This window comes from Hyperoodon ampullatus (assembly GCF_949752795.1).
Source record: "Hyperoodon ampullatus genome assembly, chromosome: 20".
Lineage (NCBI taxonomy): Eukaryota > Metazoa > Chordata > Mammalia > Artiodactyla > Ziphiidae > Hyperoodon > Hyperoodon ampullatus.
The window spans coordinates 101,390-125,318 of NC_136933.1; positions in this window are offsets into that span (position 1 = coordinate 101,390).

The window sequence follows — 23,929 nt, forward strand, 5'->3', positions numbered from 1 at the left end:
TTGTTTTTTTAAGATTAAGCTGCATGAGATGTTTCTATATATTGGAGATTAAACCTTTGTCCATTGATTCTTTTGCAAATATTTTCTCCCATTCTGAGGGTTGCCTTTTTCCATTCCCGTTTTTTAACCAAAAAAGAAAGAAAGAAAAAGAAGCAGAACACAAATGTGTGTAAAATATGCCTCTTGAAACTGTCGTTTTGAAATATGAAAGTCTTTTGTATTTTGGGGTCGATATAGAATCCCAGGATTTGTTTTCAGGGCAGGTGTCATTTACAGGCCTGCAATTCTTTTTAATATCAAGTGACCATTAGCGCTGGGATTAAAGCTGCTGTTGTGTGAAACGGCCACAAGGTAGCAGCAGTTCTCCTTTACCAAATCTGTTTACTAGGAAAACAGAGCCTCAATGCAAGTCCTGTTCTAGCTTGTAATTTAGAATGGAATGTGCCAGGTAAAAGCCCCTTATGTTTCTCTCACTATTTCTTGTTCGTAGTTTTAATTTAATTTTTATTTTTTATCACAGCAAGTTTGATTACAATGTTTGGCTTGCTGTAGGTGTGCAAGATGTGGTTCTTTTACATATATACATATGTCTGTTCTTCCTGGGATCCTTTTCCCATGTACGTTATGACAGAATGTTGAGTAGTCTTCTCTTGGTATTCCGTAGGTGTTTGGTGATTATATATTTCACCTGTGTTTGTATATGTCCGTGAAGCGCAATATCCTAATGTATGCAATCCTCACACCTTTCCATTGGGGAACCGTCAGTTTGTTTAATGAATCTGTGATTGCCCTTCTCTGTGGAAATATCTTCACTGGTGTCAATTTTTTAGTAACACCTATAAGTGATATCATACGATATGTGTCTTTCTGTTTCTGACTTACTACAAGTCACGTGATTACCTCTAGACTCATCTACGGTGCTGCAAATGGCACTGTGTCCTGTTTTTCCTTGGCTAATATTCTGTCAGTATCCGGACCATTTCTTCTTTGTCCACTCATCTGTTGATGGACTTTTTGATTGCTTCCATGTCATGGATATTGTAATGCTGCGGCAATGCACATTTGCCTTCCTGTGTCTTTCCAATTCTGTCTTCTTAGGTCATAGGCCCAGGAGTGGGCCTGCTGGATCATATCGTAGCAAAGCGTTTACCTTGTAGAGGCACCTCCATTCTGTTCTCATTAGTGGCTCTAAACAGGTTATGTCCCACCTAAGTTTGAGGTTATGCTCTTCTCCACAACACCTTCAGCGTTTATTGTTTCTAGTATTTTTGCGGATGTATATTCTGACTCGTGTGAGCTGATACCACTCTGTGGTTGGATTTGCATGTGTCTCATAACCCCTTGAAATTGAACTTTCTGGCATGTCCTTCTTTTCTTCAAACTGTGAGTACCGCTTACCTCTTCAAATTGTTTTTGTGAAGTATGTGTGACACTTAGAAATAGTTTGGCCATTACCTCCCTCAAGACATTTTGAAGGCAGGTTTCATTTACAGCCCTCCAGTACTGGTGCATTCGAAGTGAACCTTAGCACAGGTTTTAAAGCTGTTGTTGCAGGCAAGGGCCAGAGGGCGGTAGCATTTCTGCTTTTCCCAATCTGGTAACTAGGGAAACTGACCATCCTTGCAGTGGTGTTCCTCGGTTATATATTAGAGTGGAATGTGCCCCCAAAAGCTGATGTCTCCTTACTTATGTTTGTTTTATAAATTGAATTTATATTTTTTTTATTGGAGTCATATTCCATTGTGTACATGGACCACTTCTTCTTTGTGCACTCCTCTATTGATGGACATTTTCGTAGCTTCCAATTTTGGCTATGGTAAATATTGCTGGAGTGTAGGATTGCCAGCCTGTGTCGTTTTCTTTTTTTGGAGTACGTGGGCCTCTTGCTTCCATGCGCCCTCCCATTGCAGAGCACAGGTTCTGGATGTGCAGGCCCAGCAGCCATAGCTCACGGGACCAGGCGCTCCACAGCATGTGTGATCTTCCCTAACGGGGGCATGATCCCGTGTCCCCTCTATTGGCAGGCAGACTCTCAACCACTGTGCCACCAGTGAAAACCAGACTGTGTCTTTTTGATTCTCATCCCCTCAGGCGATAGGCCCAGCAGTGGGTATGCTTGATTGAATGGGAGCTCAGTATTTACCTTTACAAAGCACCACATTTTTGATTTCATTACTGGCTCTTACCATGTCCCACGTTGAACCAAATGTAGGCATTTCTCCAAAACCCTTTCAGCATTTATTGTTTGCAGAATTTTTGCTGATGGCCATTCTGACTGGTGTGAGCTGATAAGTTTTTGTAATTTGGATTTGCATATCTTTAATTCTTCCTAATGTTCAGCATTTTTCCATGCCTTTTTAAATTTCCGGTACAGAAAAACAGAAAACAACGGAGAGTACAATTAACCTCTTGCAATTGTCTTCTTGGATGGTTGCCCTCTTTTGAATTGTTTGGTCAATTTTCGACTCCTGGATTGTTTGTGTGGGCAGGTGTCATTCACAGGCCTGCAATGAGTGTGAATATTTAGTGACCATTAGCACTGGGTTTAAAGCTGCTGTTGTGGGAAATGGCCACAAGGCGGCAGCATTTCTCCATTCCCAAATCGGGTTACTAGGGCAGCAGAGCCTTTCTGGGACCAACGGAATACAGAAGAAGACATCATTCAAGTCTAATACAGAATAGCATGTCCTGGTGGATGGTAGAATGACCAGCAGGGTGTAGGAATTAGGAACTACTGGATGTATATCCTCGGTGGCTTCACTGAGTGTCCTGACATCCTTTACCAGGTCCCCAGCAGCCCACGGGGCTCTCGTGGTCAGGGCAATCGCAGTTTATGGAGCTCACCTGCTCAACTACCCAGCAGCCCATGGGGCTCTCTTGTTCAGGCCCCTCCCAGGATATGGGGCTCACTTGGGCAGGTCCCCAGCAGCCCACGGAGCTCTTTTGGTCTGGCCACTCCCAGGATATGGAGCTCACCTGTGCAACTACCCAGCAGCCCATGGGGCTCTCGTGGTCAGGCCCCTCCCAGGATACGGTGCTCCCCTGGGCAAGTATGCCAGCAGGGCTAGGCACACAGGAACTGTGCACATAGCCCGCATTGGAGAGCACCCCAGATCGCCTGTCACTCAGAGCTGACAGACAGCACCTCAGAGCATGACATGAACTAACAAACAGCAGCCCCGACAGCTCTGTGACCCTCGGCATCACTCTGTGTGGCCTCCCTGTGCCTCGTCTTCCAGAGACTTCCACTGCAGCCTGGGCACCAGGCCTCTGTCTCCACTCATCACCCCTCCTCTCCCTGATTCCTGGGTTCCTCTCATTAGGAGAGGGTCTTCTTGAAGTTGTCTCCCACTCATGGGCCAGATAAAATGATTAGAAAACAAGCTGGAGCTGCAGCCCCTTGTCTATCCTGACTCTCAGGAGCCCACACCTGTTCCTTGGACCTGAACGGTTCAGCGAGGTCCATTTTGTGCAATGTGAGCCCTTGAGTGGTGAGGATTAGCTGAACTGGGCAGCCTGACACTGCCAGCCAGCCCTCCCCGTGTTTGCCTGTATTGCGATCTATATAAACACCACTCCAGGCAGCAAGGGCCCCTGAAGCTGTGCCTGAAGCCATATTCTGAGCCCCTTCTGCAGTCTCGCGGCTGTGCTATGATAGGGAGTGAGGGCCCATGGCTTTGTGGGTGTCCCGGTGTGAGTGGGGCTCTGCTGGACTTTCTGCAGGAGTTGTCAGGCTTCCACCTGCTAAAGAAGAGGATTTATGGCCAACATGAAGCTGCAGAAGAATGTTGGACTGTGTTTAGGAAAGTCAGGAAGATTCTGGAACATCAGGTGGAGTTCTTAGGAAGATCCCAGTAGAAGGCAGACTAACCCCACCTCCATCTGGACTGACAGGAATTAGGGAACAAATAGTAGGACCACTGAAATAGCCTGGATGTAAACTGGTGGATTCTGGAAGCGGAAAGTGCATGCTTGCGAAGGGGAGGCGTCTGTAAAAACACGGCTAACCTTCTCAGAGACTGAGAGACAGAGGTGGCTTTTGGAGGATTTACTAGACCCTCCTGGAAATGTAAGAATTAAAAATACAGAGAGGGTACATGGCCCAGGTACTTGCTTGCTGAAGGGCTTTATAGCAAGCTTTGGCTTTGCCTTATACAAATGATTCTAGTCTCATCACAAGCCAGAGGTCTTCTCTAGGAAGATTCAAGAACTTATATATGTTTTTAAAGGCAGTGGAGATGGGGAGTCCTACTGGCTTCTGTGGGCCAACTTCAGGCATCTCAGGAAGCAAAAGAAACTCCCGAGATTCTTCTAATTGTTAATTCTGAAGGAAGGAGGGAAAGCGGGTACTATACTACAGGGAATCAGTGAAAACAACACAGGGCAACTCCCATCAGCTAGCACCTTGGAGCAGGTGAGGAAGAATTGGCCTTGTAGGTGTGAGAAGATTTGTTAGTAATCCATTAAAGGAAGTAGGAATCAGAAACCTATAAGCCTCACCTGTCCAGAATAGACCTTCTATTGTAGGTCATGGGGTTTTCTTTGGCTGGAATTCTTTATGACTTACTGGTGGCAGAGTCTACCTACCCAAAGTCGCACTCCCTTAGTAACTGGAAAAGGTGCAGAAGTGCTGAGAGGCTGCCACGAATGGACTGGGGTTCCAGACTGACCCAGCATTACCTCAGTCTCTACTTGGCTCCAGGCTGTAAAGCAACTCCTGGCTGTCTTCTAGATGAGGTGGGGGGTGGTGGTGGTGAAAAGGTGTCACAAGGGGAGCCATGCCAAGAGCTGTTGGTCCCAAATAACTGCCTTTTACTAGTCATTCTATGAGTTAATACTTATAAGGTCTCTGTGGCTTGAAAATAGAAAGTCACTGATACTTGGGATACCCTGTGATGCGCTTGTTAATTTCCAAGCACTTTGCAGAGTTAAGAGAAGTTGTAGGCACACTGCATTGTCGTGCCAGGGATCCCTGGGCTCACAGCAACAAGGGAGCTGATTATAACCAGCTCCTAGAACTCGCTGTTGTTGGCAATAGGCTAAGGAAATTATACACATGCTTATGTCCCCTTTTTATGGTACAGCCCTTCAGTGTTCCCCAGAATTCCTGGGAGTGGTGAGGTCAGGGTATTAAGAGCAGGGTAGTGCTTTGTGCTCCCCCAGCACCCAACCTAGAAATGGAAAGAAGGTTAATATGGAAGTTGAAGGCTAGGAACAGGCATGTCATCTCACTACATCTGGGAATTATAGAAGCATAGACATTTAATGAGTGCTGGAAAGAGTTTGGGCAGAGATCCATGGTTTAAGGTAGTGCTGTCCAATAGAACTTCCTGTGATGTCAATGTTCCATGTCTGTGCGGTCCAATTCGGTGGGCACTAGACATTATTGAGCTGTTGAAATGGGGCTAGTGCGACTAAGGAGCTGAATTTTAAATTATACTTAATTTTAATTTATTTAAATTTAATTTAAATTAAAATTGAAATAGCTTTGGCTGCCATATTGGACTGTACAGATTTGAGGGACCATATTAAGATATTCTTAATTAATGCCATTATCTGAATTTTAATGTTCTTAGGCATTTTAAATAGTCTCCCAGTGGTAGAGGCTGTGTATGAATTACAGGTACTGAACAAGCAAACTTGAGTTTGTCCTGAGTTCAGGATGCCCTCAACTGCCAAACAGAACTAGCATGTCAGGAATAAGGGTTCCCAGATGCTCACGGTGGAGAAGAAAGAGAAGACAGCTCACATTTGCCGGTACAGGGAGTCACTGGAGTGTGGTTGGGATATGAAGTAGTTGGTGGTGCTACTGTGGGTAACGATTCAGTGATGTTGAAAGGGCTCTGGAAGAGCATGAGAAACAGGTCCCTGAACTGGTGGCTCTCCTGCAGGAAGTAAGGAGGGAAGAAATCTGTCACTTGAAAAGCATCATTTCTCTTGCATTTCAGAGAAGTATGTGAAACACATCATTTTTAATAAGCATCAGACTCTAACAGGTTTCTTTCCTGGTCCATCAGCTGCTGAGAACTAAGGCTATGTTTTGAATTTAATGGGTATGATAGGTGGTTTGTTGGAGACAGTCCTGAAATCACCAACCATTCACCAATTTGACTCGAGTAACTTGGCAGCAGGAGGACCTCTTCTGGGTCTGGAAAGAGGGCAGAGCACCTGGCTGTGGATGAGGGGCAACCCCAGTGCCACCGGAGGCTTTGAAACCCCCCCAAAGTCTTGCTTATCACACATCTTTTTATTTCAGGAGGATTTGGGGGAAAGAAACCTGTTGCATTTGCCATGGTTGCTCATCTGACAGTGAAGAGGCCTTGTGTATCCTCTGTGAGGTTCAGACTGAAGTGGTCTCTCCCAGCTGTAAGCCAGGACCCGTGTGGGTGCCAACTGCCTGCCCAGAGGTGGGGGCCTCATCATCATACCAGGTGGGCCACAGGTGCAAGACACAGGTAGATGAGGAGGAGAAAACTCAGTGGGTATGTTGTTGGCTTGTTAATTTTGCTTATAAAATAAAGGACTCTTTTTTCTAGTTGGTTTTTTAAAAAATTTATTTTATTTTTGGCTACGTTGGGTCTTTGTTGCTGCGTGTGGGCTTTCTCTAGTTGCCGCGAGCGGGGGCCACTCTTCGTTGCGGTGTGCAGGCTTCTCATTGCGGTGGCTTCTCTTGTTGCAGAGCACGGGCTCTAGGCGCACAGGTTTCTGTAGTTGTGGTTCGCGGACTATAGAGCGCAGGCTCAGTAGTTGTGGTGCACGGGCTTAGTTGCTCTGCGGCATGTGAAATATTCCCGGATCAGGGATCAAACCTGTGTCCCCTGCATTGGCAGGCAGATTGTTAACCACTGCACCGTCAGGGAAGCCCTCTAGTCTCTCTTTTTCCCTATAGGTTTTCTGTTTGGGGTGTCATTCTTAGAAATGTCTTTCTCTCCACAAGATGACGAAACTTTCCACTCATATAATCTAGTACTTTTATGGTTTTGTCCCCACCTCTTAAAAATGTGGTTAAATGTACATAACATGAAATTTACCATTTTAGCCATTTTTAAGCGTATAGTTCTGTGACATTAAGTACATTGACATTTTTGTGCAACCATCACCACCATCATCTCCAGAACTTTTACATCTTTCTCAACTGAAATGCTGTACCCGTTAAATGAGAGCTCTCTATTCTCTCTCCCCCAGCCCTTGGCAACTGTCATTCTACTTTCTGTCTCTAGGAACTTGAATTTGACTACTCATATAAGTGGAATCATACCGTTTTTGTCCTTTGTGACTGGCTTATTTTACTTAGCATAATGTCTTCAAGGTTCATTCACGTTGTAGTATGTGTCAGAATTTCCTTCCTTTTGAAGGCTGAATAATATTCCATTCTATTATATACCAAATTTTATTTATCCATTCATCCATTGATAGGCAGTTGGGTTGTTTCTACCTTTTGCTATTGTGAATAATGCAATGAACATTGGTGCACAAATTTCTGTTCAAGGTCCTGCTTTCAATTCTTTTCAGTATATACCCAGATGTGGTGTTCTTCCCCTTTAAGTGTGAAATCCATCTGAATATAAAGGCTGGTACTGAGGTAGGATGAGGTGGAAACCCACCTTTGTTTTAGTAAAAGGCTGACTAACCAGTCTGTGTCTCGATTGACTTTACGGAATAATTGTTTACCACTGTTTTGAAATGCCACGTGCAATGTCCACTCTGCTTGACCAGCACAGTGACTCAGTCCAGTGGGACACTCACAGTCACAAGACCAATAGGCCACACCTGGCATCAGCCTCATTTAGATCTATAGAAGGATACAGGACAGGAATTACAGCATGTCAGCAGAACAGCATCAGATGTGTCATCACCAGGGGTCCTGACAGAGTCCAGGAACTAGACGTTTGGCCTCCAAGGAGCAGCACAGGTATAACGGAACAAAGCCACACAAGAACCAAGACCACCATAGGAACCAATACTGTTTGTAAAAGCTCATGAACATCACTTCCAGGGCCCTGCATGGAAGCATGCACTCGCTCACAGGGTGAACCTCATAGTGAAGCCCCAGGGCCCTGCTTCCCACCAGGCGTTAAAAGCCTCCCAGTCTAGGTGCAATTTACTCATTAGGGGGTCATTTTTACTATAAGCAATGCTGCCTGGTAACACAGCTGACACCCTACCCTATTAGGTTTCCAGGCAAATAATGCTGGGAGAAAGTGAATCCAAGGTCTTTTCCTTTTGGAAAAGGAGAAAGGGTTTTGTTAACTCTTTATTCAGACCATCTTAATTACATAGCAAATTCAAATGGTGACTATTTCTGGACTTTCTGTTTTGTTCCATTGAACTGTTTGTTTCTGAGCCAGTACCAAATTATTTTAATGATTATAACTTTACAACACATTTAATTTCTTTCTTTTTCTTGAACTTAATTTTTATTTTAGATTGGGGTATAGTTGATGTACAATGCTGTGTTAGTTTCAGGTGTGCAGCAAAGTGGTTCAGTTATACATATACATATATCCATTCTTTTATAGATTCTTTTCCCGTATAGGTTATTACAGAATACTGAGTAGAGTTCCCTGTGCTATACAGTAGGTCCTTGTTGATTATTTTATATATAGTAGTGTGTATATGTTAATCCCAACTTTCTAAATTATCTCCCCCGTCCACATGTCCCCTTTGGTAATCATAAGTTGGTTTTCAAAGTCTGTGAGTCTGTTTCTGTTTTGTAAATAAGTTCATTTGTATCATCTTTTTAGATTCCACATATAAGTGACATCATATGATATTTGTCTTTCTCTGTCTGACTTACTTCACTTAGTATAATAAGCTCCAGGTCCATCCATGTTGCTCCACATGGCATTATTTTATTCTTTTTTATGCCTGAGTAATATTCCACTGTTGTATATATGTACCACATCTTTATCCATTCCTCTGTTGATGGACATTTAGGTTGCTTCCATGTCTTGGGTCCTGTAAATAGTGCTGCAATGAACATTGGGGTACATGTATTTTTTCAATTATGGTTTTCTCTGGATATCTGCCCAGGAGTGGGATTGCTGGATCATATGGTAGTTCTGTTTTTAGTTTTTTAAAGAACCTTCATATTGTTCTCCATAGTGGTTGTACCAATTTACCTTCCCACTCACAGTGTAGGAAGGTTCCCTTTCTCCACACCCTCTCCAGCATTTATTGTTTGTAGACTTTTTGATGATGGCCATTTTGACCAATGTGAGCTGATACCCCTTTGTAGTTTTGATTTGCATTTCTCTAATAATTAGTGATGTTAAGCATCTTTTCATGTGCTTTTTGGCCATCTGTATGTCTTCTGTTTTATTCCACTGAACTGTTTGTCTATTTCTGAGCCAGTACCAAATTATTTTAATATTTATAACTTTATAACACATTTATTTTCTTTTTAAAAGTGGCTTATTTAGTGAAAGTATAATATACTTAGGGAAAAGGGCTCAGATCATAAGTGTAGGGGCCAGTGAATTATTTCAAAGTGAACACAACCATGAAATCACCACCCAAATCAAGAAATAGAATGTGACCAGCTCCCCTACAGGCCACCTATACTCATTGCTGGTCAGAATGTGCGGTTTGAACTGTGTCAATCTAATTAAAGTGGAACTACATTTTCCAGAATTCCTTTCTCTGAGTGGTTCCATGTTAAGTTTGGCCTGGGGAGTTTGTGTGTGTGTGTGTGTGTGTATAAAATTTATGTTTGTGCAGTTGACTGCTCCCCCTAACACCACCCCACTGCATTAGAAAATCCATGTGCTGCCATTTCTGCCTCAAAGACAAAGGAATTGATAGATGCCTCACTCAAGGGCAGGAAGGTAAAACCGTTTGTATAGAATCAGGACTCAAATCCTAGTTTTTTTGATTCTACATATTGTGATCTCTAATTGAACACAGACTTTTCCCCACACTTAGTTAATTTAAGGTTTTGTAAAATGAAAATACAAGTGCTATATTTATTGAAAAAATTTGCATGCAAATGGACCTGTGCAGTTCAAACCCATATTGTTTAAGGATCACCTATGTGTATATACACACACACACACACATATATACATATATATATATAAATATATAATTTTATATAATATATTTTATAAACATATATATTTATAGATAAATAAAGTGAAATCTGTATTTTTATATATATTTGCTCTTGTTAAAAACTCAATTCCTATTTTCTTGAGTATTTTTATCTTCAATGGATGTTGATTTTTATTGAAGGCTTTTTAAGCATCTATGAAAATAATTATGATATTTCCCATAGATTTTTAATATTTTTCCCTTTTGGTTTTTAATATGGTATATGATATTAACAGATATCCCAATATTGAACCAACCTTGCATTCGTGGAATGCATCCCAGTTGGTTATACTATATTACTTTCTTGGTATGGTGTTGAATTCTGTTTGTGGATTCTTTAGTATTTTTGCATGAATATTCATGAGTGATATTGCTCTGTAGTTTTTTTTTATCATCTTTATCAGGTTTAGGTATCAATGTTATACTTGCCTTAAAAAAGGTATTAGGAAGTTTTTAATGTTCTGGAATAATGATGAAGCATTTGGGTACCAGTCTTTGAAGCTTTGGTAGAATTCCACGTTTATGTTAGGTAATTTCTTAATAACTTTCTCTATTTCTTCTACAGAAATTCGTCTGTTTAAGCTTTCTATAATTAAGGGCATCAATTTTTTTTTATGGTACGGGGGCCTTTCACTGTTGTGGCCTCTCCCATTGCAAAGCACAGGCTCTGGACGCACAGGCCCAGCGCCCATGGCTCACGGTCCTAGCCGCTGTGCGGCATGTGAGATCTTCCTGGACCGGGGCACGAACCCATGTCCCCTGCATCGGCAGGCAGACTCGCAACCACTGTGCCACCAGGGAAGCCCAAGGGCATCAATTTTGATCAGCTGTATTTCCCTAGGAAATTATCCCTTTCATCTAAGTTTTCAAATTTATTTGCAGCAAGATGTGCAAAGTAATCTCTCATGACTTAAAATTTCTTCTGTTTCAATGGTTATTTCTACCTTGTCATTTTTCAGTATTTATGCTTTTTCCCTTTTTAATGATCAAATTAACTAGTGTTTTTGTCTATTTTGTTAATTTTTTAAAATAGGATTTTAATTTATTTACTAGATCTATTTTTTAAATTCTCTATCATCAATTTCTGCTTTTATCTTTATTATTCCCTTCTTTGTATCTTCTTTTGGTTTACTTTTTTCTTTCACTAGTTTCTATGAGCTTGAAACTTGATTTATTGGTTTTCAGTTTTTCATTTTTATTGATAAAAATGTTTAGTGCTATGAATTCTGATCACTGCTAATATTTTGGTAAGGATTTTTGCATCTCTATTCATCAGGGATATTGGCTTGTAGTTTTATGGTATCCTTGTCTAGTTTGGTATCAGGGTAATGCTGGACTCATAAAATGAGTTTTGGAAGTGTGCCTTCCTCTTGTATTTTTGGGGAGAGTTTGACAAGGATTGGTATTAATTATTCTTTGAATGTTTGGTAGAATTCACCAGTGAGGCCATCTGGTCCTGGACTTTATTTTGTTGGGAGGTTTTTGATTACTGATTCAATCTCCTTATTTCTCTTCAGTATATTCAGATTTTCTATTTTTCATGATTCAGTCTCAAGGGTTGTATATTTCGAAGAATTTATTTCTTCTAGGTTGTCAAATTTGTTGGTGTGTAATTCTTCATAGTAGTCTGTTATGATCTTTTGTATTTCTGTGGTATCTCTCTTTTTTTCTTGGTGGGTCTAGCTTAAAATTTGTCAGTGTTGCTTATCTTTTCAAAGAACCATCTCTTAGTTTCATTAATCTTTTATGTTGTCTTTTTAGTCTCTATTTCATTCATTTCTGCTCTGTTCTTTATTTCTTTCCTTCTACTAACTTGGGCTTCATTTTTTTCTTTTCCTAATTTCTTGAGGTGTAGTGTTAGGTTGTTTATTTGTGATTTTTCTCATGTCTTGAGGTAGGTGTTTATTGCTATATACTTCCTTCTTAGAACTGCTTTTGCTGTATTCCATAAATTTTGGTGTGTTTTATTCCCATTTTCATTTGTCTTAGGTATTTTTTATTTCTCTTGTGATTCCTTCTTTGACCCACTGGTTGTTCCATAGCATGTTGTTTATTCTCCACATATATGTGAGTTTTCCAGTTTTCTTCTTGTAATTAATTTCTACTTTTATACCATTGTTTTTAGAAAAGATGCATGATATGATTTCTGTCTTCTTAAATTTATTAAGACTTGTTTTGTGGCCTAACATATGATCTATCCTAGAGCGTATTCCAAGCGCACTTGAGAAGAATGTGTATTCTGCTGCTTTTGGATGGAATGTTTTGTGTATCTGTTAAGTCTGTTTGATCTAATGTGTCATTTAAGGTCTATGTTTCCTTATTGATTTTTCGTCTGGATGATCTATACATTGATGTAAGTGAAGTATTGTAGTCCCCTACTATTATTGTATTGCTGTCTATTTCTCCTTCTTTTTAGCCTGTTAATATTTGCTGTATATATTTAGGTGGCTGTTATGTTGGGAACATAAATATTTATACCTGGTATATCCTTTTGCTGGACTGACCCCTTTATCATTATCTCCTTCTTTGTCTCTTATTACAGTCTTTGTTTTAAAGACTATAATATTTTGTCTGATAAGTATAGGCAACTCAGCTTTCTTTTCGTTTCTGTTGCATGGAATATCTTTTTTTATCCCTTCACTTTCAGTCTGTGTTCTTACAGATGGAGTGTCTTGTGAGCAGCATAGATGGGTCTTAGTTTTTATGTGTGTTTTTTAATGCATTTAGCCACTCTTTGTCTTTTGATTGGAAAATTTAGTTCATTTACATTTAAAGTAATTATTGATAGATATGTATTTATTGCCATTTTGTTAATTGTTTTCTGGCTGTTTTGTACTTCTTCTCTGTTCCTTTCTTCTCTTGATCTCTTCCTCTGTGGATTGTTGACTTCCTTTAGTGGTATACTTAGATTCCTTTCTCATTATCTTTTGTGTATCTACCATAGGTTTTTGCATTGTGGCTACCATGAGGCTTATATATAACAACTTATAACAGTCAATAAGTTGATAATAAGTTTGAATATATTTTTAAGTTCTACCTTTTTATGCACCCCCAACGTTTTATATTTTTGATGTCACATTTTACATCTTTTAATCTTATGTATCCCTTAACTAATTATTATAGTTATTTTTACTACTTTTTTCTTTTTAGTTTTATAAGTGAATGATCCACTACATTTACCAGTGAGATTTATACTTTCATATGTTTTTCTGTTACTAATTAGTGCCCTTCCTTTTCAGCTTAAAGAAATCCCTTTAACATTTCTTTTAAGGCTGGCTTCATGGTAATGTTTCCCTTTAGTTTTTGCTTGCTTGGAAAACTCTTCATCTCTCCTTCAATTCTGAATAATAATTTTTCGAGGTAGAGTATTCTTGGTTGGAACATTTTTTTTTCTTTTAACACTTTAAATATATTGTGTCACTACCTTCTAGCCTGTGAAGTTTCTGCTGAAAAATCTGTTCAGAGTCTTATGGGAGGGTTCCCTTGTATGTAAAAATATGTTTTTCTCTTGCTGTTTTTAAGATTTTTTCTTTGTCTTTCACTTTTGAAATTTTAATTGTAATGTGTTTCAGTGTGGATCTCTTTGGGTTCATCTTTTTTGGAACTCCCTAGGCTTTCTGGATCTGGATGTCTATTTCCTTTCCCATGTTAGGGAAGTTTTAAGCCATTATTTCTGCAAATAAGTTTCCTGCCCTTTTCTCTCTCTCTTCTCCTTCTGGGACCCCTTTAATGTGAATGTTAATATGCTTGATGTCCCATAAGTCGCTTAGGCCATCTTAACTTTTTTCATTCTTTTTCTTTTTGCTGCTCTGATTGGGTGAGTTCCACTGCCTGGCCTTTGAGTTGATTGATCCTTTCTTCTGCTTCATCTACTCTGCTGTTGAAACCCTTTAGTGCATTTTTCAGTTCTGTTACTCTGTTCTTCAGTTTTGTGACTTCTATTTGGTACTTTCTTATATTTTTCATCTCTTTATTAAAGTTCTCACTAGGTTCATCCATTGTTCTCCCCAGTTTGGTGAGCATTTTTATGACCATTATTGAACTCTTTATCAGCTAAATTACTTATCTCTGTTTCATAGGTTTTATCTTCTCCCTTTATTTGGAACATATTCCTCAATTTCTTCATTTTACGTGACTCTTTGTTGGTTTCTATATAGTAGATGAAACAACTACCTCTCTGTCTTGAAGGAGTGACCTTGTGTAGGAGATGAACCTTATCATTCAGCCCTGCCCCAGCTCTTCGTTGTCTCTCAATCCTTTGTGACTGTCCATATGGCCTATTTTATTTTTAATAGTTCCCAGTAGTTGAGGGTGTGCCAAGACCTGTCAGTGTTCCAAAGAGGGGTATTTCAGTCAGCACCTTGATTCAGGAAGATTTAGAATCCAGACCTTCAGGCAGCAGCTTTTAAAGCATGCAAATATATACAGTCCTGTGGAACTGCAAGCATAAATCCTGCTGGCCCCTAGAGCCAGGTGATCTGGAGGTGTTCCCTGGGCAACAGCTGCAAAAATCTAGGCTCCAGAGGAGTGTATAAGTTCCTTTTCTGGGAGTGAGGCAGAGGGAGAGAGTGTAGATGGTGTCCTCTTGCCCATATTTCTTGAGAGCACCTCCACATGCCTCTAAATGCATGCTATACCCGAATCCTGTCCCTTAGGCCAAAGCTCCAGGATAAGTAAATACCTCTTTCACAGAAAGACCAAAGGTGTGTTTCAGGCTTCTGTCTGTGCAGTGCCCTGGGGGTGGCAGTCTGCCAAGAATTCTCTCTTCTATTGTTACAGTCCTGTGGAACCCAGGAAGGTGAGCCCCTGTGGCTACCAGAGCCAGATGATAAAGGGATGTTTCCTGGGTGGCAGCCACAGAAACCAGGGCACCAGAGGTAAAAACTGGGGTGCTAGACATGTGTAAAAGCTCCTGCCCAAGCAATACTGGCATTCTGGAGTGCAAGTACCTGCTCTGGAGGGAGACCATGAAGGCTGTGCCTGCCCTCTGCAGTCTCTAGAAAGGTTTACAGTCAGCCCTTGGTGTGTTTTTAATTAGAAGCCTTGCCCCTATGCTGCATCAGTGATGCTAAACTTTTAGGCCTCTTTCATAAGAAGACTGAGCTCCTGGCTCTCCTGAGCTCCTTGCCTCTTGCTGTGCCCTAAGGATGGTAGCTGTTTAAGAATTCTTTCTCCTGGCTATAGTTCTGTGGGACCCATAGTGTAAGCCACCAGAGCCAGAAAATGTACAGGTGTTCCCTGGTGGCAGCTGCAAAAATTGGGGCACCAAACAAGGGTATAAGGTCCTTTCTGGAATATACCAGCAAGCTGGAGGGAAGCAGGGGGAGAGCACAAAGATTGTGCCCTCCAACATGTCTTACCCAAGGTCACCTCCTAGAAGCATGCCAGACCAGTAAAGCCTGCCGCTCAGGTCAGAGCTCCTGGACGAGCAAATAGGCCTCTTTCTCAGAAACACTGTGAGTATGTTTTAGTAGGCTATCTTTGCAGTGCCCTGGGGGTAGTAGACTGCCAAGAACTGCCTCTGATTGTTACAGTCCTCTGGAACCCAGGAATGTAAGCCCCCAGGCCTCCAGAGCCAAGTGATCAAGGGGCATCCTGTGGGCGGCACCCACAAAAACCAGGCACCAGATGCATATAAAACCTCCTCTCTGGGAGATGCTGACACTCTGGAGCACAGTAGAGAGAGAGCACAAAGATGGAGCCCACCCCAAGAAGAGAAAACAAAGGTCTAGAGTGGGGAAAAAAGATGGCACCTCTAGGTTTAGCAAAATTAAAGTTTTAGTGAGGATGGCATTCCCTGGTTGGAGGGTAGAGATGACACCTGCCAAGGGGTGAGAAAAAAAGGCACCCACTGGCTTTAGCAATGCAGAGGGAGAGTGTGAAAATGGTGATCCCCATCCTCCGTCCCTGGAGAGTATTGCAGTGCATCCCACCCTTCTGGTGGATGCTTTAAGATTAGCAGTTGAATCTCTTTCTTGTAAAGTCGAAGTGCTTTTCAAATGGCTGCTTCTGTGCTGGGCCCCGTGGTAAGTGAGTTCATGCAAGCCCTTCAAGGGCCATTACTCAGATTGCTGCAGCCCTTTGGGTCTCATGGACATGAGCCCTGTTGGATTTCAAAGCCAGATGTTTTGGAGGCTTGTCTCTCATGTGCAAATCTTAAAAGTTGGGGTGCCTTTTTTGGGTACAAACCCTTCACTCCTCAGGGAGCAACTCTGGGTTTATGTTTCCTCCTGATTGTGGGTTGCCATGCCAGGGATGGAGTTTGTGATGAAATTGGATCTCAGCTTCTCCTACCGCTTTGATGTGGCCTTTTGCTCTTTTTCCCCATGTAGAGATGCTCAGCTAGTTTTCAGAGGAAATTGTTCCATATATAGCTGTAGATTCAGTGTGTCCGTAGGAGGAGGTGGGTCCAGAATCTTCTTACATCATCGTCTTGAACTGCCTCCCTTGCTTGTACTTTTTTTTTTTTTTTTTTTTTTTTATTTTTTGCTTTATCACAAATTTAATCAGTTATATGTATACATATGTTCCCATATCCCCTCCCTTTTGCGTCTCCCTCCCACCCTCCCTATCCCACCCCTCCAGGCGGTCACAAAGCACCGAGCTGATCTCCCTGTGCTATGCGGCTGCTTCCCACTAGCTATCTACCTTACGTTTGGTAGTGTATATATGTCCATGCCGCTCTTTCACTTTGTCACAGCTTACCCTTCCCCCTCCCCATATCCTCAAGTCCATTCTCTAGTAGGTCTGTGTCTTTATTCCTGTCTTACCCCTATGTTCTTCATGACCTTTTTTTTTCTTAAATTCCATATATATGTGTCAGCATACAGTATTTGTCTTTCTCTTTCTGACTTACTTCACTCTGTATGACAGACTCTAGGTCCATCCACCTCATTACAAATAGTTCAATTTCATTTCTTTTTATGGCTGAGTAATATTCCATTGTATGTATGTGCCACATCTTCTTTACCCATTCATCCGATGATGGACACTTAGGTTGTTTCCATCTCCGGGCTATTGTAAATAGGGCTGCTATGAACATTTTGGTACATGTCTCTTTTTGAATTATGGTTTTCTCAGGGTATATGCCCAGTAGTGGGATTGCAGGGTCATATGGTAGTTCTATTTGTAGTTTTTTAAGGAACCTCCATACCGTTCTCCATAGTGGCTGTACCAATTCACATTCCCACCAGCAGTGCAAGAGTGTTCCCTTTTTTCCACACCCTCTCCAGCATTTATTGTTTCTAGATTTTTTGATGATGGCCATTCTGACTGGTGTGAGATGATATCTCATTGTAGTTTTGATTTGCATTTCTCTAATTAGTAAAGATGTTGAGCATCCTTTCATGTGTTTGTTGGCAGTCTGTATATCTTCTGTGGAGAAATGTCTATTTAGGTCTTCTGCCCATTTTTGGATTGGGTTGTTTGTTTTTTTGTTATTGAGCTGCATGAGCTGCTTATAAATTTTGGAGATTAATCCTTTGTCAGTTGCTTCATTTGCAAATATTTTCTCCCATTCTGAGGGTTGTCTTTTGGTCTTGTTTATGGTTTCCTTTGCTGTGCAAAAGCTTTTAAGTTTCATTAGGTCCCATGTGTTTATTTTTGTCTTTATTTCCATTTCTCTAGGAGGTGGGTCAAAAAGGATCTTGCTGTGATTTATGTCATAGAGTGTTCTGCCTATGTTTTCCTCTAAGAGTTTGATAGTGTCTGGCCTTACATTTAGGTCTTTAATCCATTTTGAGCTTATTTTTGTGTATGGTGTTAGGGAGTGATCGAATCTCATACTTTTACATGTCCCTGTCCAGTTTTCCCAACACCACTTATTGAAGAGACTGTCCTTTCTCCACTGTACATTCCTGCCTCCTTTATCAAAGATAAGGTGACCATATGTCCGTGGGTTTATCTCTGGGCTTTCTATCCTGTTCCATTGATCTATCTTTCTGTTTCTGTGCCAGTACCATACTGTCTTGATTACTGCAGCTTTGTAGTATAGTCTGAAGTCAGGGAGCCTGATTCCTCCAGCTCCATTTTTCGTTCTCAAGATTGCTTTGGCTATTCGGGGTCTTTTGTGTTTCCATACAAATTGTGAAATTTTTTGTTCTAGTTCTGTGAAAAATGCCAGTGGTATTTTGATAGGGATTGCATTGAATCTGTAGATTGCTTTGGGTAGTAGAGTCATTTTCACAATGTTGATTCTTCCAATCCAAGAACATGGTACATCTCTCCATCTATTTGTATCATCTTTAACTTCTTTCATCAGTGTCTTATAATTTTCTGCATACAGGTCTTTTGTCTCCTTAGGTAGGTTTATTCCTAGATATTTTATTCTTTTTGTTGCAATGGTAAATGGGAGTGTTTCCTTGATTTCACTTTCAGATTTTTCATCATTAGTATATAGGAATGCCAGAGATTTCTGTGCATTAATTTTGTATCCTGCAACTTTACCAAATTCATTGATTAGCTCTAGTAGTTTTCTGGTAGCATCTTTAGGATTCTCTATGTATAGTATCATGTCATCTGCAAACAGTGACAGCTTTACTTCTTCTTTTCCAATTTGGATTCCTTTTATTTGCTTTTCTTCTCTGATTGCTGTGGTTAAAACTTCCAAAACTATGTTGAATAAGAGTGGTGAGAGTGGGCAACCTTGTCTTGTTCCTGATCTTAGTGGAAATGGTTTCAGTTTTTCACCATTGAGGACGATGCTGGCTGTGGGTTTGTCATATATGGCCTTTATTATGTTGAGGAAAGTTCCCTCTATGCCTACTTTCTGCAGGGTTTTTATCATGAATGGGTGTTGAATTTTGTCGAAAGCTTTCTCTGCATCTATTGAGATGATCATATGGTTTTTCTCCTTCAATTTGTTAATATGGTGTATCACGTTGATTGATTTGCGTATATTGAAGAATCCTTGCATTCCTGGGATAAACCCCACTTGATCATGGTGTATGATCCTTTTAATGTGCTGTTGGATTCTGTTTGCTAGTATTTTGTTGAGGATTTTTGCATCTATGTTCATCAGTGATATTGGCCTGTAGTTTTCTTTCTTTGTGACATCCTTGTCTGGTTTTGGTATCAAGGTGATGGTGGCCTCGTAGAATGAGTTTGGGAGTGTTCCTCCCTCTGCTATATTTTGGAAGAGTTTGAGAAGGATAGGCGTTAGCTCTTCTCTAAATGCTTGATAGAATTCGCCTGTGAAGCCATCTGGTCCTGGGCTTTTGTTTGTTGGAAGATTTTTTATCACAGTTTCAATTTCAGTGCTTGTGATTGGTCTGTTCATATGTTCTATTTCTTCCTGATTCAGTCTTGGCAGGTTGTGCATTTCTAAGAATTTGTCCATTTCTTCCAGGTTGTCCATTTTATTGGCATAGAGTTGCTTATAGTAATCTCTCACGATCTTTTGTATTTCTGCAGTGTCAGTTGTTACTTCTCCTTTTTCATTTCTAATTCTATTGATTTGAGTCTTCTCCCTTTTTTTCTTGATGAGTCTGGCTAATGGTTTATCAATTTTGTTTATCTTCTCAAAGAACCAGCTTTTAGTTTTATTGATCTTTGCTATTGTTTCCTTCATTTCTTTTTCATTTATTTCTGATCTGATTTTTATGATTTCTTTCCTTCTGCTAACTTTGGGATGTTTTTGTTCTTCTTTCTCTAATTGCTTTAGGTGCAAGGTTAGGTTGTTTAGTCGAGATATTTCCTGTTTCTTAAGGTGGGATTGTATTGCTATAAACTTCCCTCTTAGAACTGCTTTTGCTGCATCCCATAGGTTTTGGGTCGTCGTGTCTCCATTGTCATTTGTTTCTAGGTATTTTTTTATTTCCTCTTTGATTTCTTCAGTGATCACTTCGTTATTAAGTAATGTATTGTTTAGCCTCCATGTGTTTGTATTTTTTATAGCTCTTTTCCTGTAATTGATATCTAGTCTCATAGCATTGTGGTCGGAAAAGATACTTGATACAATTTCAATTTTCTTAAATTTACCAAGGCTTGATTTGTGACCCAAGATATGATCTATCCTGGAGAATGTTCCATGAGCACTTGAGAAAAATGTGTATTCTGTTGTTTTTGGATGGAATGTCCTATAAATATCAATTAAGTCCATCTTGTTTAATGTATCATTTAAAGCTTGTGTTTCCTTATTTATTTTCATTTTGGATGATCTGTCCATTGGTGAAAGTGGGGTGTTAAAGTCCCCTACTATGATTGTGTTACTGTCGATTTCTCCTTTTATGGCTGTTAGTGTTTGCCTTATGTATTGAGGTGCTCCTATGTTGGGTGCATAAATATTTACAATTGTTATATCTTCTTCTTGGATCGATCCCTTGATCATTATGTAGTGTCCTTCTTTGTCTCTTCTAGTAGTCTTTATTTTAAAGTCTATTTTGTCTGATATGAGAATTGCTACTCCAGCTTTCTTTTGGTTTCCATTTGCATGGAATATCTTTTTCCATCCCCTTACTTTCAGTCTGTATGTGTCTCTAGGTCTGAAGTGGGTCTCTTGTAGACAGCATATATATGGGTCTTGTTTTTGTATCCATTCAGCCAATCTGTGTCTTTTGGTGGGAGCGTTTAGTCCATTTACATTTAAGGTAATTATCGATATGTATGTTCCTATTCCCATTTTCTTAATTGTTTTGGGTTCGTTATTGTAGGTCTTTTCCTTCTGTTGTGTTTCTTGCCTAGAGAAGTTCCTTTAGCATTTGTTGTAAAGCTGGTTTGGTGGTGCTGAACTCTCTCAGCTTTTGCTTGTCTGTAAACGTTTTAATTTCTCCATCAAATCTGAATGAGATCCTTGCTGGGTAGAGTAATCTTGGTTGCAGGTTTCTCTCCTTCATCGCTTTAATTATGTCCTGCCACTCCCTTCTGGCTTGTAGAGTTTCTGCTGAGAGATCAGCTGTTATCCTGATGGGGATTCCCTTGTGTGTTATTTGTTGTTTTTGCCTTGCTGCTTTTAATATGATTTCTTTGTGTTTAATTTTTGACAGTTTGATTAATATGTGTCTTGGCGTATTTCTCCTTGGATTTATTCTGTATGGGACTCTCTGTGCTTCTTGGACTTGATTAACTATTTCCTTTCCCATATTAGGGAAGTTTTCAACTATAATCTCTTCAAATATTTTCTCAGTCCCTTTCTTTTTCTCTTCTTCTTCTGGAACCCCTATAATTCGAATGTTGGTGCGTTTAATGTTGTCCCAGAGGTCTCTGAGACTGTCCTCTGTTCTTTTCATTCTTTTCTCTTTATTTTGCTCTGCATTAGTTATTTCCACTATTTTATCTTCCACCTCACTTATCCGTTCTTCTGCCTCAGTTATTCTGCTATTGATCCCATCTAGAGTATTTTTCATTTCATTTATTGTGTTTTTAATCGATGCTTGATTCATCTTTAGTTCTACTAGGTCCTTGTTAACTGTTTCTTGCATTTTGTCTATTCTATTTCCAAGATTTTGGATCATCTTTACTATCATTATTCTGAATTCTTTTTCAGATAGACTGCCTATTACCTCTTCATTTGTTAGGTCTGGTGGGTTTTTATCTTGCTCCTTCTCCTGCTGTGTGTTTTTCTGTCTTCTCATTTTGCTTATGTTACTGTGTTTGGGGTCTCCTTTTTGCCGGCTGCAGGTTCGTAGTTCCTGTTGTTTTTGGTGTCTGTCCCCAGTGGCTAAGGTTGGTTTAGTGGGTTGTGTAGGTTTCCTGGTCGAGGGGACTAGTGCCTGTGTTCTGGTGGATGAGGCTGGATCTTGTCTTTCTGGTGGGCAGGTCCACGTCTGGTGGTGTGTTTTGGGGTGTCTGCAGACTTTTTATGATTTTAGGCCACCTCTCTGCTAATGGGTGGCGTTGTGTTCCTGTCTTGCTAGTTGTTTGGCATAGGGTGTCCAGCACTGTAGCTTGCTGGTCGTTGAGTGAAGCTGGGTGCTGGTGTTGAGATGGAGATCTCTGGAAGATTTTCGCCGTTTGATATTATGTGGAGCTGGGAGGTCTCTTGTGGACCAGTGTCCTGAAGTTGGCTCTCCCACCTCAGAGGCACAGTACTGACTCCTGGCTCCTCAATTTGGGATGATTTGTTGTCTATTCATGTATTCCACAGATGCAGGGTACATCAAGTTGATTGTGGAGCTTTAATCCGCTGCTTCTGAGGCTGCTGGGAGAGGTTTCCCTTTCTCTTCTTTGTTCTCACAGCTCCCGGGTCTCAGCTTTGGATTTGGCCCCGCCTCTGCGTGTAGGTCGCCGGAGGGCGTCTGTTCTTCGCTCAGACAGGAAAGGGTTAAAGGAGCAGCCTCTTCGGGAACTCTGGCTCACTCAGGCCAGGCGGGAGGGAGGGGCACGGAGTGCGGGGCGAGCCTGCAGCGGCAGAGGTCGGCGTGACGTTGCACCAGCCCGAGGCGCGCCGTGCGTTCTCCCAGGGAAGCCGCCCCTGGATCCCGGGACCCCGGCAGTGGCGGGCTGCTCAGGCTCCCGGAAGGGCGGTGTGGACAGTGACCTGCGCTCGCACACGGGCTTCTTGGCGGCGGCAGCAGCAGCCCCAGCGTCCCACGCCCGTCACTGGGCTCCGCGCTTTCAGTCGCGACTCGCGCCCGTCTGTGGAGCCCCTTTAAGCAGCGCTCTTAATCCCCTCTCCTCGCGCAGCAGGAAACCAAGAGGGAAGAACAAGTCTCTTGCCTCTTCGGCAGCTCCAGAGTTTTCCCGGACTCCCTCCCGGCTAGCTGTGGCGCATTAGCCCCCTTCAGGCTGAGTTCTCGCCGCCAGCCCCAGTCCTCTCCCTGCGCTCTGACCGAAGCCCGAGCCTCAGCTTCCAGCGCCGCCCGCCCCGGCGGGCGAGCAGACAAGCCTCTCAGGCTGGTGAGTGCCGCTCGGCACCGATCCTCTGTGCGGGAATCTCTCCGCTTTGCCCTACCCAGGTATGTGGGGAGTTTCTTGCCTTTTGGGAGGTCTGGGGTCTTCTGCCAGCGTTCAGTAGGTGTTCTGTAGGAGTTGTTCCACGTGTAGCTGTATTTCTGGTGTATCCGTGAGGAGGAAGGTGATCTCCGCGTCTTACTCTTCCGCCATCTTACCCGGAAGTCCGCTTGTACTTTTTAAAAAGCTGTTAGTCCAGTTTCCTTATTTAACCTTTGGCTATCTGGTTTATCAAGTTTTTTTTTTTTTTTTTTTATCCTTTAATGCCCTCCTGTGGCCTACATAGCATTATTCTATTTTTGTATTTCCTCCTTCTTTTTGCCATTTTTGTAGTTGCATTTCTGCTTTGTCATAATATGTAACATTTGTACATCCGTTTTCCATTGTCATTCCGACCTTTGTTTCATATATTGCTTTATATGTTTTAAAATGCTCACACCATCAGTCCTTTGCCTGAAATTTTCCCAGTTATCACTTGGTTGGATGAGGCTCATCCTTAATACAGAGGTTGTTCAAATAAGGCCCACAGGCCAAATATGGCCCATAGCCCATTTTTATATGGCTTATGAGCTAAGAATTTTTCTCCTTATTTTTAAAGGATTGTATAAAACACACACACACACAAGCCAAAGAATAATGAGCGACAGAAACCGTATATGACCCTCAAAGCACATAATATCTACCATCAAGCCCTTTACAGAGAAAGTTTGCTGACCTCTGCTCTTGCAAATTCCTTAAGAAGGGCTGATGGGTACAGAATTCTCTAAGTTTTTACATGTTTCTAACCAATTTTCTTAGTCTTGCTATTTGAAGGACAATGTATCTGGGTATAAAATCCTTGGTTCACACACATTCTTTGAGGTTTTTTTTTTAACACATTCTTAGAGTTTTAAAAATGCTACTTGTATTAACTTTTTATTGCTGCTACCTTAAACCCTTAAAATAATAC